The following is a 17,180-nucleotide window of genomic DNA, read 5'->3' as shown; positions in this document are numbered from 1 at the left end:
ACATTTCATAATGACGGTGTTGAGTCCTCTGTAGATCACTCCTCTGAGGGCACAGATGGGATAATAACCCAGGTAGAGGCTGCTTGTTGGTTGTTGCTCTATCTTGGCATTTCCCAGCCTCCATGTTATAGGTTCTGTAGTGGCCCCACCTTCTCCTCACTCACGTCTGCAGGATGGAGGAGACCTCCCATGCCGAGTTTCTTGTCCCAGCTTTATGAAGGGTTCAGCAATCTGGAGAAAGGAGCTGATGGATGCATAGATTAAGAAGGAGTCCAAAGATGAAAGATAATTTTGAAAGGCATTGGGGGTCAAAGGATCCTCAGCTAAAGGAGCTAGAAGACTACCCCTTGACTTAGGACCCCCTGCTATTTATTAACACAATTTGTCCTAAGGCAAGGTAGAGATAATACACTTCAAAGGGTTGGGTTCCAAAGGGTAGGGTACAGAAGCATTGTCAGTTTGGGGGAATAGCTTATGGCTGTTGAGGTGTTTGGCAATAGCATGTAGATTTAAGATGCTCTGAGCTGTCTGGCAGCAAGCAATAATCCTATTCAGGGTTGGGGAAATGCCCTTCAGCCGTCCCAGATGATTCAGCCCTGCTGACATGCTTGTACTGACTTCTGGCACTCCCACACTTCCCTCCTTGCTCCTTTGGTGGGTTTCTGGGAGCCATGAGAACCCACTGTGTCTGCAAAGCTTCCCCAAGTCAGGCACTGCTCCCCAGACCTCTTTGTGTCTCCCCTGGTCCCCTCCTGATTGACAGCTCTGGTGACTACAGAACCTTTTACCACTCAGGAATGGGATCCAGTGAAACCAGGAGCTGGTACTTTGAAAAGATAAAAACGATTGATGAACCATTAGCCAGACTCATCAGGAAACAGAGAGAGGGAACCCAAATAAATAGTCAGAAATGAAAGCGGAGAAGTAACAACCAACACCCCAGAAATAAAAATGGTTGTAATAAAGTACTATGAACAACTGTATGCCAACAGGCTGGACAATGAGGATGAAATGGACAAATTCATAGAAAACACGGTACCCCAAAATGAAACAGGAAGAACCAGAAAACCTGAATAAGCCAATAACAACTGAGGAAATAGAAGCAGGAACCCAAAAACTCCCAGCGAACGAAAGTCCTGGTCTGAATGCCTTCACATTAGAGTTTTACCAAACATCCACAGAAGAACTAACACCCATACTCCCCTAACTATTAAAAAAAAATCCAAGAGGAAGGAACACTTCCAAACTCTTTTTATGAGGCCAACATTATCCTAATTCAAAACCAGATGACACCACTAACAACACTAATTACAGGCCAGTATCCCTGATGAACATAGATGCTAACATTCTCAACAAAATATTAGCAAATTGGATCCAGCAGTATTTTAAAAATATCATACACCATCACCAACTGGGATTTATCCAGGGATGCAAGGCTGGTACAATATTCACAAATGAATAAACATGATACATCACCTAAACAAACTGAAAGAGAAAAATAACATGACCATATCTATAGATTCAGAAAAAGCATTTGACAAAACCCAACGCCCACTTTTGATAAATATTCTCAGCAAAGTGGGAGAAGAGGGCTCATATCTCAACATAATAAAGGACATGTGTGACAAACCTACAGCCAGAATTATATTCAATGAACAAAAACAAAAAACATTTCCCCTAAGAAATGGAACAAAACAGAAATGTCAGTTTTCACCACTCTTATTCAACACTAGAGGCCAAGTGCACGAAATCCATGCACTGGTGGAGGGAGTCCCCTCAGCCCAGCCCTCACCCTCTCCAATCCGGGACCCCTCAGGGGATGTCGGCTGCTAGTTTAGGATCAGTCCTAAGCCAGCAGTCAGACATCCCTCTCACAATCCGGGACTGCTGTCTCCCAACTGCTTGCCTGCCTGCCTGATTACCCCTCACTGCTTCTGCCTGCCAGCCTGATCACCCACTAACTATTCCCCAGCCAGCCTGATCGATGCTAACTGCTCCCTTGCCAGCCCGATCACCCCCAACTGCCCTCTCCTACAGGCCTGGTTCCCCCCAACTGCCCTCCCCTGCTGGCCTGGTTGCCCCTAACTACCCTTTCCTGCAGGCTTGATCCCCACCAGCTGCCCTCCCCTGCTGGCCTGGTCGCCCCTAACTGCCCTACCCTGAAGAACTGGTTCCCCCTCAAATTCCCTCCCTCCTCTGCAGGCCAGGTCGCCCTCAACTGCCCTCCCCTGCTGGCCTGGTAGGTTTTGCCTTAAATGCACCCCCACGTCATCTCCTCATGCCCATCTCCGGTGCCAGGCCCTACCTCAGACGCCAAGGCCAGGGCCACTCAGCCGCCTTGCTGATACAGGCAGTGCCCACTTGTGATGTCAGGCTGTGGGGGCCCCACCTGTGTCAGGTGGAGACAAAGCTGAGCACTGAGCTCAGAGCACCTCCAACAGCTCACACCTGTGGTGAGGAATCACCAGGGGCCCATGAGCTGCAGAGCATTGTGGTGGACAAACCCATGGCCACTGGGGTCAGAGGGCAGTCAAGGAAGGGCTGGTGCATGGTCACCTATGATGTTACCAACGTCTTGCTGACCAGAGCCCAGGTGCACAGGGAGCTCTGTGAATCCTAAAAGTGCAAGAAAAGCCCAGCCAGCATGGCTCAGTGGTTGAGCATCGACCTATGTACCAGGAGGTCATGGTTCCATTCCCGGTCAGGGCACATGCCCAGTTTACTAACAACATCTCCAGTGTGGGGTGTGCAGGAGGCAGCCAGACAATGATTCTCTCTCATCATTGATGTTTCTATGTTTCTCTCCGTCTCCCTTCCTCTCTAATATCAATTAAGAGATATTTAAACAAATCCTATATAATAAAGAGCTCATATGCAAATGGTCATCATGCCCCACCTCATCACACAGTAATGGCTCAGACACTCAACACTGGGGAGGAGGAATGGGACCAGCCAGGCACAAATGAGCTTGTGAGAGAGGAATGGGGACCAGCCAGGCTGTGGCCCGGGAGAGGGACAGGCTGCCCACTCTACAGTCCCAGGCGCCAGCTGCTGAGGCTGCAGGCCAGGAGAGGGACAGCTGCCCACCCTTCAGTTCCGGGTGCCAGCGGCTGCGCCTGCGCCTGCTGCCTGGGAGAGGGACAAGCCACATGCCCCATGTTACCCTCGCCTGCGGCTACGGCCTGGGGAAAGCCGCCAGTGCACGGTCTCCTGCAGCTACAGCCGACCAGGGCGAAGCTGGGCTGGGTCCTGGTGCCTGTGGCCAGCCAGAGGGAGGGAAGCTGAGGTCCCAGATGCCTGCAACCAGCCAGAGGAGGGAATACTGGGTCCCTGGTACAGGCCAAGGCAGAGGCAATTAGGGGCGATCAGGCAGGCAGGCAGAGGTTGTTAGAGGCAATCAGGCAGGCAGAGATACTTAGGGGCGATCAGGCAGGTAGGCAAGTGAACAGTTAGGAGCCAGGGATCCCTGATTGCAAGAGGCAGTTGGACATTCCCTGAGGGGTTCCGGATTGGAGAGGGAGAGGCCGGGCTGAAGGACCTCCCCAACTTGCACGAATTTCATACACCCGGCCTCTTGTAAACACATAAATGAAAACGTTGCCGGTTTGATTCACAGAATGGGCATATATGGAAGGCAACTGATCACTATGTCTCTCTCACATCAATGTTTCTCTCTGTCCTTCTCTCTCTCCTTCCCTTTCCTCTAAAAATCAATGAACATATCCTCAGGTGAGGATAAAGAAAATAGTATCTATATCTATACATATGTGTACATCCACAAAGACATCTACATCTTTATATCTATATCTGTCTCTACATCTCTATCTATATCTGGAGCTATATCTACATCTCTATCTATTTCCAGAGCTATATCTATATCTGTATCTATATCTATATCCAAGGGAGCAGAGGCACATTGATATTATCCCTAAGGAATCATTGATTGTGCCCACATCCTACTTCCTGACCACCTCCTGTAGCACAGCCCCTGGTGTGAAAGAAGAGGCCCCTGGGCACGGTGACCAGGACCCCAAGGAGGGCCTGGTTCTCTGAGGGCACAGTAGCACCTTCTTCCAGGAGAAGCCCCAGAGACCAGGACCTCCCTCACCTCTTGCCCTTTGTATGTGCAGACACCTCCCATATGCAAATGCCCACACGGCCACCAGACACACACACAGTTGGCATCCACTTAAATGCAGGGCCTCCTCACCCTGGAGAATACTTTCTGGGGGACGAGGACCTCACCTGCAAGACATGACTCCCCTGTGGCTCTTCCTCTTCCTGCTGTCAGCTCCCAGATGTGAGTGACTCAGGGGCTCAGACGTGAGGAGATGGGGACCCTGCATCTGAGCCCAGGACTCACTGTGTTCTCTCTGTCCCAGGTGTCCTGTCCCAGGTGCAGCTGCAGGAGTCGGGCCCAGGACTGGTGAAGCCCTCGCAGACCCTCTCCCTCACCTGCACTGTGTCTGGGGGCTCAGTCACCAGCAGTTACTACTGGCACTGGATCCGCCAGCCCCCGGGGAAAGGGTTGCAGTGGATGGGGTACTGGACAGGGGGCACAAGCTACAACCCAGCCTTCCAGGGCCGCATCTCCATCACTGCTGACACAGCCAGGAACCAGTTCTCCCTGCAGCTGAGCTCCGTGACCACCGAGGACACGGCCATGTATTACTGTGCAAGAGACACAGTGAGGGGAAGTCAGTGTGAGCCCAGACACTAACCTCCCTGAGGAGACAGCAGGGCTGGGCTGCAGGGAGCGCTCAGGACACCAGGGGGCGCTGAGGACCCGCAAAACCAGGCTCCCAGTTCAGAGGCTGTCCCTGGAGCAGTTGTGAGGGCTTGCTATTGGGGTCAGTGCTTCCTTCCCTCTTAGTGTCCCAGGGGCAAGTGCTGCTTCCTTCTTTGTGTCTCTAAATAGATTCTCTGCAGGAAAAAGTAGGAAGCAGCTGTGTTTCAGATATGGTCCACTCCTCATCTGCTTCTTTCCTGTCACCACGTCCCTGATGGTCGCTCTCTGGGTTGACAAGGAAAACATTGTAGGGAATCCCATCCCCTCACTGAGAGCGACGTCCCCCACCCTCCAAGTAGTGCTGAGAGGGGAACACGGAGTCCAGGCCCCAAACCTCACCTGAGGGTGATCAGCCCCTCGCTCTGCCCCAGGAGGAGCCCTTTGTGGGGCAGTTAGCCGTTTGCTTCTCCCTGAAATGGCTGCACATGGAGGTGTAGGGTCGGACCCTGCAAGCACTGCCTCTCTGTGAGCCTGGAAGCGCCCAGCTCTCCTTGTGCCCCAGATGGAGGCAGGAAGCCCTGCTGGGCCCTGTTCCCCGTGGGTCTCAGAACCTGGTCCCAGGGGACGTGTCCCAACACGTGTCCCGCTTCCCCTGGAGAACCACCTGCATCCTGAGAACCTGCTGAGGGAGACCTGGTCCACCCACCTCTGCTGTGCCTCCAGCTCCGCAGACATCCTCCCCCTCTGTCCTCTGTCGCCCACACTCTCACCCCATGGGGCCTGCACAGGACGTCCCGTGTGGCTGTGCTCTGCCCTCTCCTTCCCGCCCTGGTAGGTTTTGCCTTAAATGCAGCCCCACGTCATCCCGTCATGCCCATCTCCTGTGCCAGGCCCTCCTTGAGACGCCAGGGCCAGGGCCACTCAGCCGCTCTTCTGAGCCCATGGGCAGTGCCCACGTGTGATGTCAGGCAATGGGGGCCCCTCTTGTGTCCGGTGGAGACACAGCAGAGCACTGAGCTCAGAGCACCTCCAACAGCTCACACCAGAGCCGAGGGAACCTCCAGGGGCCCGTGAGCTGCAGAGCATCGTGGTGGACAAGCCTGTAGCCACTGGGGTCAGAGGGCAGTCAGGGAAGGGCTGGTGTCTGGTCACCTATGATGTTACCAATGTCTCCTTACCAGAGCCCAGGTACACAAGGAGCTCTGTGAATCCTAAAAGTGCAGGAACAGCCCAGGCAGCATGGCTCAGTGATTGAGCTTCGACCTATGTACCAGGAGGTCATGGTTCAATTCCCGGTCAGGGCACCTGCCCTGGTTACCAACAACATCTCCAGTGTGGGGAGTACAGGAGGCAGTCAAACAATGATTCTCTCTCATCATTGATGTTTCTTGTCTCTCTCCCTCTCCCTTCCTCTCTAATATCAATTAAGAAATATTTAAACAAATCCTATATAATAAAGAGCTAATATGCAAATGGTCATCATGCCCTCATGCCATCACATGGTAATGGCTCAGACACTCAACACTGGGGAGGAGGAATGGGACCAGCCAGGCACAAATGAGCTAGTGAGGGAGGAATGGGGACCAGCCAGGCTGTGTCCTGGGAGAGGGACAAGCCACCTGCCCTGTGTTCCCAGGCGACAGCATCTGCACCTGCGACTGTGGCCTGGGAGAGGGACAAGCCACATGCCCCATGGTCCTGTCACCTGCGGCTGCGGCCAGGGCGAAGCCGCCAGCACACGGTCCCCTGCAGCTACCACCTGGCCAGGCAAATACAGCCCGGGTCCTGGTGCCTGTGGCCGGCCAGAGGGTGGGAAGCTGAGGTTCTGGGTGCCTGCAACCAGCCATAGGAGGGAATACTGGGTCCTGGGTGCAGGGCAAGGCAGAGGCAGTTAGGGATAATCAGACTGGCAGGGGAGCAGTTAGGGGCGGTCAGGGAGGCAGGCAGAGGTGATTAGGGGTGATCAGGTAGGCTGAGGTGATTAGGGGTGATCAGTCAGACAGAGGTAGTTAGGGACCATCAGGCAGACAGTCAGGCGACCGGTTAGGAGCCAGTGATCCCAGATTGTGAGAGGCAGTCAGACATCCCCCGAGGGGTCCCAGATTGGAGAGGGAGGAGGCTGGGCTGAGGGACCTTCCCACCTTGCACGAATTTCATGCACCCGGCCTGTGGTAAATACATAAATGAAAATGTTGCCGGTTTGATTCACAGTATGGGCATGTATGAAAGGGCACTGATCAGTATGTCTCTCTCACATCAATGTTTCTCTCTGTCTTTCTCTCTCTCCTTCCCTTTCGCTCTAAAATTCAATGAACATATCCTCAGGTGAGATAAAGAAAACAGTATCTATATCTATATATATGTGTACATCCACAAATACATCTACATCTACATCTTTATATCTATATCAGTCTCTACATCTATATCTATATCTATATCTATATCTATATCTATATCTATATCTATATCTAGAGCCATATCTGTATTTATATCTATATCTATATCTACATCATCTATATCTATATCTCTGGAAGAACAGGCACATTAATGTTATCCCTACGTTGTCATTGATTGTGCCCACATCCTACTTCCTGACCACCTCTTGCAGCATAGTCCCTGGTGTGGAAGAAGAGGTCCCTGGGTATGGTGACCAGGACCCCAAGGAGGGCCTGGTTCTCTGGGGGCACAGTCAGCACCTCCTTCCAGGAGAAGCCCCAGAGACCGGGACCTCCTTCACCTTTTGCCCTTAATATGTGCAGACACCTCCCATATGCAAATGCCCACACGGCCACCAGACACACACAGTTGGCGTCCACTTAAATGCAGGGCCTCCTCACCCTGGAGAATACTTTCTGGGGGACGAGGACCTCACCTGCAAGACATGACTCCCCTGTGGCTCTTCCTCTTCCTGCTGGCAGCTCCCAGATGTGAGTGACTCAGGGCTTAGATGTGAGGAGATGAGGACCCTGCATCTGAGCCCAGGACTCACTGTGTTCTCTCTGTCACAGGTGTCCTGTCCCAGGTACAACTGCAGGAGTCGGGCCCAGGACTGGTGAAGCCCTCGCAGACCCTCTCCCTCACCTGCTCTGTCTCTGGATTCTCCATCACAACTACTGGTTACAGCTGGAACTGGATCCGCCAGCGCCCAGGGAAGTGGCTGGAGTGGATGGGAAGCATAGATTATGATGGAGACACTTACTACAGCCCCTCCCTCAAGAGCCGAACCACCATCTCCAGAGACACGTCCAAGAACCAGTTCTCCCTGCAGCTAAGTTCCGTGACCACGGAGGACACGGCCATGTATTACTGTGCAAGAGACACAGTGAGGGGAAGTCAGTGTGAGCCCAGACACAAACCTCCCTGAGGAGACAGCAGGACTGGGCTGCAGGGGGCGCCCAGACATAAGGGGGCGCTCAGGGTCCCTGAACACAAGGACCCTCCCAGCAGCAGGTGCAGTTGGAGGTCTGGGCTGGTTCCTGTGTGGTTTCCTCCTCATGTCACAGTTTCCCTCAGGGAACCTCTGGGTCCTGACTCTTCGCTGACGTCTGAGTCTCTGAGGGAGAAAAGTCCGTTGTGAAGAGAGACAACTTTCTCATGGGAACAGAAGGTAGAGAGTCTCTTTCACACACACGTGTGCCATAATGAGTTCTAACGTCAAATCTTCTGACCTTCGTCACCTGAATCTAACGAGAGGCTCAAAGGTCTCAACACTGCAGCTCACCTGCATGCTGGACGGTGGGCACCACATGTGTGTGACCCCAAAGCTACAGAAGAGGGACCCACGGGGTGACAGTCCTTGTCTTGTCGTCATGCTCACAGCACCCAGAGTAGTGGACACCATGCAGACGCAGAGGCTCAACAGCTGGTGCAGATGGACTTGAGGAGGGTTGTCGCTCATCAAGAAACTTGAGAAAAGACTGACTGCTTGGCCCGTTGAAAGAGAGCAATTCTTGTCCCAAAGTGTCCAAACCCCCAGGTCTCCCTGGCGTGTGTACATTTCCGAAAGCCGCTGGTCAGTGTCTGTATTCTGCGTGTTAATTTGAAGTTCCCAGAACTTTTAAGCCCTTCAGAAACTCGTCCTTCCTTCAGGTTTGGGATCGGAGGGTGTTTCTCATGCTCTCTCCGCCTCAGTAACCGGACAGGGGAGGCTGGCAGCTCAGAGGAGCCTCAGCTGGTGCTCCAGGAGCAGAGCAGAAACTTGACTGAATTTTGCAAAAACAGGAGAACCAGAGGCATTGCTTGGATGCTCTTTTACGTCAGTATCATTCTACATTGGCTGACTCTCTAACACATTTGAAGTAAAGTTGATGAAAGATTTTTGGTCTGAAGTGTATCACTTATATTTACCTTTTGTGAAGTGAATGAATTGAATTTGTATTCCACCATTTAGTAGAATGGACGAAAGAGCTAATGAGGTCTGTATCACCATCTATAGAACCAGATCAGATCAATTATTGCTTTGTAACTTCACTCCTTGTTTAATTTGATATGTCATCAGAATTGGAGGAAAATATTTTTAATAAATAACTTTTTAATAAAAAAAGAAAACTATGATTTCTTATGTAATTTCCCAGGTGTGGGACAGATGGAGAAGACGCAGCAATGAGCCATCAGTTGTTAGAAGTCAAGCGAAAAGGAAAATAGACTATGGCCCCCCATTTTACATACAGCCATACAAAATGAGCAAAAATTGAGGGGGAGAAAAAGTCCTTATATCTGTACCAAAACCATATCTAAAGAAAATGAGAAGAATAAGAATAAGTAAGCAAATGATGGTGATGATGATGTTGACTATAACGATGATGGTGGTGGTGGTGGTGGTGGTAGTGGTGGTGATGATAGAATTGGAAAAGAATCTTGCTCCAGTGTCTTGGTGGGTATCTGTCCTTTCCCAGCAGTCTGTCATAGTCTTTTTCAAAGGCCTGTGTCAACTTGCAGTTGGGCCATTGGGGTCTCAATCCCTAATGGTGTCTAAAGAGGAGGTGCCTCCTTTGATTACTTATAAAAAGTCACGGTGTGTGGCCACCCACCATGTCCATATAAAATGAGAAGAATGATTATAAGTAGGCACATTGTGGTGATGATGATGATGTTCACGGCAATTGCAATGAAGATGATGGACTAAGACAGGGACCCTGGTCTAATGGAATGAAGGCTCCTCATACAGACACACCGTCCCTTTGGCTCCTCCATTAAGGAATATCCACTCTTCCCAGTGAGTGTGGAGAGATTTCATAAATGGGACCCCAATAAATTATGCAACTTGGGTGATTCATGGTGAGACCATGTGGTTACTCAACCCAAAGGTGTCCAAGTGGGAATACCTTGGACCTGGGAAGGTGTTACCTTCTAGAACAGAGACACAGTGAGAATGTGCATGTAGGAAACAGGGGTCCCCTTCCCACCAGTTTGCACTGACAGGTTCCTTATTTCTCTTGATCCCTGCCTGTATGATCTTTAACGTTTCTACTTCAATCAACTCCTGCTCATCATTATTCAGGTGTTTCCTATGATGATGCGAGCTGTCTCTACGATGCTCTGCACTTCCTTCTGGGCCTTTGCTGGAGGTGGCTTTAAACCCACATGTCCAGTAGCTCTCTGTCCATGAACATCAGGCACAGTTCTGTCATGTGACTCAAATCAAGTTTAGCTTCCTCCCCTCACCCAGTTCCACAGTCACGTCCACATTTATGGGTAGTTTCCCAGCAGTGCTCCCCTCTGGTACCAGAACCTGCTCCAGTCCCTGTGGCTGCTGTGGCCAATCCACATGACAGTGGAGGCTCAGCAATTTCTGGGAAAATCATTGTAAATTCACCCAAAACAGGTGCCAATAAAGAAAATACTGATGTATTGAACTTTAATAAAAGTAAAACATTCATCCCAACAAGAATGGCATCATTGGTATTCAATGACAGCTTAGAATGAAATTATATTTCGGAATCGTGTGCCTGATGGGGGAAGGTGTGTATTACTCATGAAGGATGTTGTATGTTATGGGCGTGAGCCCAGCACCATCTGACCACAGTGACCTCCCAGGGGAAGGGCAGAGGGAGGTTGATAGGGAGGGATTCCTGTCCGGGTTGAAGTTCCCTTTCCCGTGAGAAATTCTATGGTGGAATTCTACTCACTCACCTCCCACTGAACCACAACATCACTGATGACAGTAGACTGAGAAAGCAGGTCAATCTCCTCCCATCATCATTTCAACATATGAATGATTCTATGTTGTGCACATACATGATCACTGCTTTTATTTCATGTCTTCTCTCCACGTGGAGCCATGACTATTTCTGATGGAACTATGTGGTGTCTCTGCAATAGGCCACGAGCTTACATAAAGGAAGAGTGTGCACAGGAAGCTTACACCTGTCAGAATGACTACTATCAACAAATCAACAAATGACAAGTGCTGGCGAGGGTGTGGAGCAAAGGGAACCCTCCTACTCTGCTGGTGGGAATGCAGGCAGGTGCAGCCACTAAGGAACACAGTATAGACTTTCCTCAAAAAATAAAAGATGAAACTGCCATTTGACCCAGTGATCGCACTTTTAGAATATATGCTAAGGGATCTCAAACACCGATCAGAAACAATGTATGCACCCCTATGTTCACAGCAGCACAATTTGCAATCGCTAAGATCTGAAAACAGCCCCAGTGCCCATGAGTAGCTGAGTGGATAAAAAGCTGTGGTACATTTATGCCACGGAATACTATGCAGCAGTAATAGAGAAGCATCTCTTACCCTTTGGGACAGCATGGAGGGACCTGGACAGTATCATGCTAAGTGAAATAAGCCAGTCCCAGAAAGACAAGTATCACATGATCTCACTCATATGTGGAATCTAATGAACAAAATAAACTGACGAAGAGAGTGGATCCAGAGACCTGGAAGCATGGAGCAGACTGGGGAATCTCAGAGGGAAGTCGTGGTAGGGTGGGTGGGTGGGAAGAGGTCAACCAACTAACTCATATGCATAGAGGCTTAATCCAGGGACACAGACAATAGGATGGTGAAGGCCTGGGGCACCCGGGGCAGGCTAGAAGGTGTCAATGGGGTTGAAAGGGGACATGAGTAATACCTTAAACTATAAAGGTATAATTTAAAGAAAAAAGAATTAGGACTTGGACCCTCAGACCCCCGTGAACATGGTGCCTGTGTCACCATCTTCTCTCAGGTGGGGTCAAGACCTCAGCTCTGAAATACTCTGCCTCATGAATATGCAAAACAGAGGAGGCAGAGGAGGTTAAATATGGGTAAGTCTGTGCCCTGAGGGCATCACCCACAGCCACACCCTCCCCTACCGAAGTGCTCCTAGCACAGCCCTCACCATGGACTGGAGCTGGAGAACCCTCCTCCTGGTGGCCATGGCGACAGGTAAGGGGCTCCCATCCTGGTTAAGGAGGGTCCAGGGAGAGTCCAGGGGGATTCCACTCACTCCTGTCTCCTCCCACAGGTGTCCACTCCCAGGTGCAGCTGGTGCAGTCTGGGGCTGAGGTGAGGAAGCCTGGGGCCTCCGTGAAGGTCTCCTGCAAGGCTTCTGGATACACCTTCACCGACTACGACATGCACTGGGTGCAACAGGCCCCAGGACAGGGGCTTGAGTGGGTGGGCATGGTTTACCCTGGTGATGGAGACACAAACTACGGGCAGAAGTTCCAGGGCAGAGTCTCCATCACCGCAGACACATCCACGAGCACAGCCTACATGGAGCTCAGCAGCCTGAGAGCCGAGGACACGGCCGTGTATTACTGTGCAAGACACAGTGAGGGGAAGTCAGTGTGAGCCCAGACACTAACCTCCCTGAGGAGGCAGCAGGGCTGGGCTGCAGGGAGGGTCCAGGACACCAGGGGGCGCTCAGGACCAGCACAGGGATAGACCAAGAGCAGGTGGAGTTAAGAAACACACCATTTCCTGCTCCATCTTAAAATCCTTTTGCTCTGAGGCTCAGCCACAGAGCTCACAGGAAGCCCTGTCCTAGGTCTAGTTTTAGGGATTTTGTTGGTGAACAAAAAGGGGGCTCTGTCCTAAATCTGACAGAACTCACTGACTGACAGGACCCTCACAGGAGGCTCTGATCACACATTCCTACCTGGGCAGTCCTGGGCATGGGCACGCCCCAGGCCTATAACTTCTTTACTAAAAGGCTCCTCTGTGCCTGAAGCACCCCGTCCATGGTTCCTGTGCATCTGGGTTAACACACCTGTGACATCAGCATGACCACCCTTAGGAGAGCACTTCCTGTTCACTATCCTATCACCCAGTCCCCGCCTTGCTCTCTCCCACCTCCATGTCACTCCTCACCTTCCCTCCTTCACTTCAAATGCACAAACACAGCTGCAAACGGTTCTTCTCCAGAGCATTGGAGATAATGCTTCCCAATAGTTGTCGACAGTCTGGCTTCAATGAAATCTTACAAAACATTTTCTACATGTTTGACATTTCTTACATCAACATGTTATTTTTTCTTCATTTACCACATACGTTCACACACGTTTCTTCCCTGTGTGGAGAGGGAAGTGCACACAATTATAAAAACCTGCTACCTGGACGGGATGAGTTCAAATGAGTTCACAGGTGCTGGAGATGAGACAAGTTTGCTGTTGGTTGTCATGGACGTACATGCATCTTTTTCCAGCCCAGCAGGTGTGACTGGGAGGTTGAGCATCCACCTATGAACCAGGAGGTCATGGTTTGATCCCTTGGTCAGGGCACATGCACGGGTTGCAATCTCGATCCCCAGGGGGTGAGGGGCAGGAGGCAGCTGATCAGTGATTCTCACCATTGATGTTTCCATCGCTCCACTGGCCTCTCTGGAGTCAAGGAAAGTGTATAAAGAAGGAGAAGGAAAGAAAGTAGGCTTCCCCAGCTGTGCCTTCTCCCCTGTGACACTCTGGCAGGTTCCCCTGCTGGTTGAATCGGCATAAAATCCACAACATAAATGAGCCACTTTGAAGTCATTGACATGAGAACCTCTAAGCCCCTGGAGAATATTTTTAAGAGTTAATTTGAGACAAACTTGATCACCGGAACAGCGAGCCCAGCTTCTTCTGTCCCCGGGATCAGGTGTCTCCAATTCCAAGAATGAAATCGGGGACCTGAAGATTTAGCAAAAGTGTGGGGCGTTTATTACAAGCAGATTCAGGCTCCCCGCACGGGGAGAGGCCCCCTGATGGGCTGCCCCTGAAGCCTGTGGTCTCAGTGTATATGTGCCACCAGCCAGCTCCGTGTCCCCCCATGTGACCACCTGATGGCCCTCCTTGTTCCTGCCCAGCAAGGGGCCTGCACGTCCCCTGTTCCCTTGTGTGCACTCCCCTTCCCGTCCCAGGCCTTCCCTCGTTTCCCAGGCTCCCGCTCTGAGTCAAGAAACATTCTGCTGTGTCTGCCTGGTTGGTGCCTGTGGTTAGGCTGCTCAGAGGGCCGAGTCTGCCCTGCCTACCAGCCACCTGCCTTGGTTTCCCATGGATCCTGCCCTGTCTGCCTGCCCGTCAAGCTAACTCCCCTCAAAGCCACCCCTTCTGGACGTGTGTCTGGGGTCCTCCAGGAACAGGAAGCTCATCTTCCTAAAACACAGGCTCTCCTTACAAACACCAGAGTCACTGCTCAGCCCGGGCCCCTCCTCCCGCCTCTGCTGGCCTGGGATGGGCGCTGCCCTCTCTGTTTTCTCTGTTGTTGGCAGATTTCCAGGGCGGTTGCTCTTCTCCCTTCTCATTCTCTGTTTATTCAAAAGGGGTCCCTGAGGAGAAGGGGCAGAAGCCAAATGGTGGTGGAGGCAGCTCCAAACTCTTGTTCCTCCACAAAAGCATCAAACAACAATCCCAAACTCTCAGAACTGGCATCTGTCAGGCTCTCAAACACAGTCAGACCTGCAGCAACTGAGCGAACCCCGAGTCAAGTACATGCTACTCAGAGAGGGAAGGAGTCAGGGTGTGGCTCAGGGGCTGAGCTTCCACCCAGGAACCACCAGGTTATGGGTTTCATTCCGGGTCAGGGCACATGCCCTGGGTTGCAGGATCAATCCCCAATAGGAGGCGTGCAGGAGGCAGCAGATCAGTGATTCTCTCTCATCACTGATGTTTCCATCTCCTTCTCCCTCTCCCTACCTCTCTGACATCAATAACAATACTTTTTAAAGATTCATAAAAACATCAAACGTCACACACAATAAAATGAAAAACCAGAGGATAAAGGAAGATGGCTTTAAAGTGCTGAAGAGAAAATGAAAAGCCATCCACTTGGAATTCTAAACTAACTGAAAATACATTTCAACACAGAATGAAGCCTGATTGATGTCACTCAGTGGTTGAGCTTTGACCTATGATTCCATTCCTGGTCAGGGCACATGCCCGCGTTGTGGGATCCATACCCAATTTTGACCATGCAGGACACAATAGACCAATGATTCTCTCTTATTATTGATGTTTCTATCTCTCCCTCCCTCTCCCTTCCTCTCTGAAATCTATGAAATATATATTAAAATAAGTAAATAAAAAGGCTGTGGGTTTGATTCCCAGTCCTGGAAGTTATGGGAGGCAACTGATAAATATTTCTCTCTCCCGTCAATGTTTCTCTTTCTCCCCCCATCTTTCACTGATCAATGTTTCTCTCTCATGTCAAAGTTTCTCTCTCTCCTCTCTCTCTCCTTTCCTTTCCCTCTAAAAATCAATGAACACATCTTCAGATGAGGACAAAGAAAAATAAATCCGGCCTGACTCATGTGGCTCAGCTGTTTATCTTTGACTCAGGACCCAAGAACTCAGTGGTTTGATTCCTGGTGAGGACACATGATGGGGTTGTGGTCTCTATCCCCAGTGGGGGCCATGCAGGGGGCAGCCAATCGATGATTCTCTCTCCTGGATGTTTCTCTATATCCCTCTCACTTTGTCTCTCTCTAAATATCATGAAAGTTATATATTTTTAAAAAGATCAGTATCTATATTTATCCCTACATATATCTATATCTATTTCATCTATATCTATATCAATATCTATATCTATATCATCTATATCTATGTCTATATCTATATCTATATCTATATCTATATCTATATCTATATCTATATCTATATCTATATCCATATCTATATCTATATCCATGGACGCAGAGGCACCTTGATGTTATACCTAACGAGTCTCTGATGGTGCCCACACCCTTCTTCCTGACCACCTCCTGCAGCATAGCCCCTGGTGTGGAAGAAGAGGACCCTGGGCACGGTGACCAAGACCCCAAGGAGGACATGGTTCTCTGAGGGCACAGTCAGCATCTTCTGCCAGGAGAAGCCCCAGAGACCGAGACCTCCCTCACCTCTTGCCCTTTGTATGTGCAGACACCTCCCATATGCAAATGCCCACACGGCCACCAGACACACACACACAGTTGGCGTCCACTTAAATTCAGGGCCTCCTCACCCTGGAGAATACTTTCTGGGGGACGAGGACCTCACCAGCAGATATGAATCCCCTGTGGCTCTTCCTCTTCCTGCTGTCAGCTCCCAGATGTGAGTGACTCAGGGGCTTAGACGTGAGGAGATGGGGACCCTGCCTCTGAGCCCAGGACTCACTGTGTTCTCTTTATCCCAGGTGTCCTGTCCCAGGTGCAGCTGCAGGAGACGGGCCCAGGACTGGTGAAGCCCTCGCAGACCCTCTCCCTCACCTGCACTGTGTCTGGGGGCTCAGTCACCAGCAGTGATTACTGGCACTGGATCCGCCAGCCCCCGGGGAAAGGGTTGCAGTGGATGGGGTACTGGTCAGGGGGCACAAGCTACAACCCAGCCTTCCAGGGCCGCATCTCCATCACTGCTGACACAGCCAGGAACCAGTTCTCCCTGCAGCTGAGCTCCGTGACCACCGAGGACACAGCCGTGTATTACTGTGCGAGACACAGTGAGGGGAAGTCAGTGTGAGCCCAGACACAAACCTCCCTGAGGAGGCAGCAGGGCTGGGCTGCAGGGAGCGCCCCTGACAACAGGGGGTGCTCAGGGCCCACAGCACAGAGAGCAGCCCCAGGAGCAGGGGCAGAAGGGAGGTGGGAGGGAAGGGCCTTCCTGTTGGGCACAGGGGTTTCCTCTCAAGCTCTCAGCTGCCTCCAGGGAGGGCTCTTCCTTCTCATGTTCTCACTGCAGACAACAGTGAAGAAGGGCATTGTGTTTGCAGGTGGCATGGAGGCAGTGACGGGGACTCACCTTCACCAAGTCTCCTTCACAAATTCTAAAAGTGGCTTTTTTCACTATATTTTCTACGTATTGCTGATGAGTGTGAACTCCACAGCTGGGTAGCGGGGATTGGACTGTGTGCACAGCTCTACATCCCTCCCTCAGGGGCACAGCTCCCTTAGTGTCTGACTCTCCGTGTGCCCTCCCCCTCCTGGTTCCAGGGAGATCACAGGCCCTCCCTCTGCTGAAAGGCCTGCGCACACTCAGGGCTCAGGGACCTCACCCATCCACTCTGGGTCCA

The sequence above is a fragment of the Plecotus auritus genome (assembly GCF_963455305.1).
Source record: "Plecotus auritus genome assembly, chromosome: 1".
Classification (NCBI taxonomy): Eukaryota; Metazoa; Chordata; class Mammalia; order Chiroptera; family Vespertilionidae; genus Plecotus; species Plecotus auritus.
Note: the sequence above shows the minus strand (reverse complement) of the source record.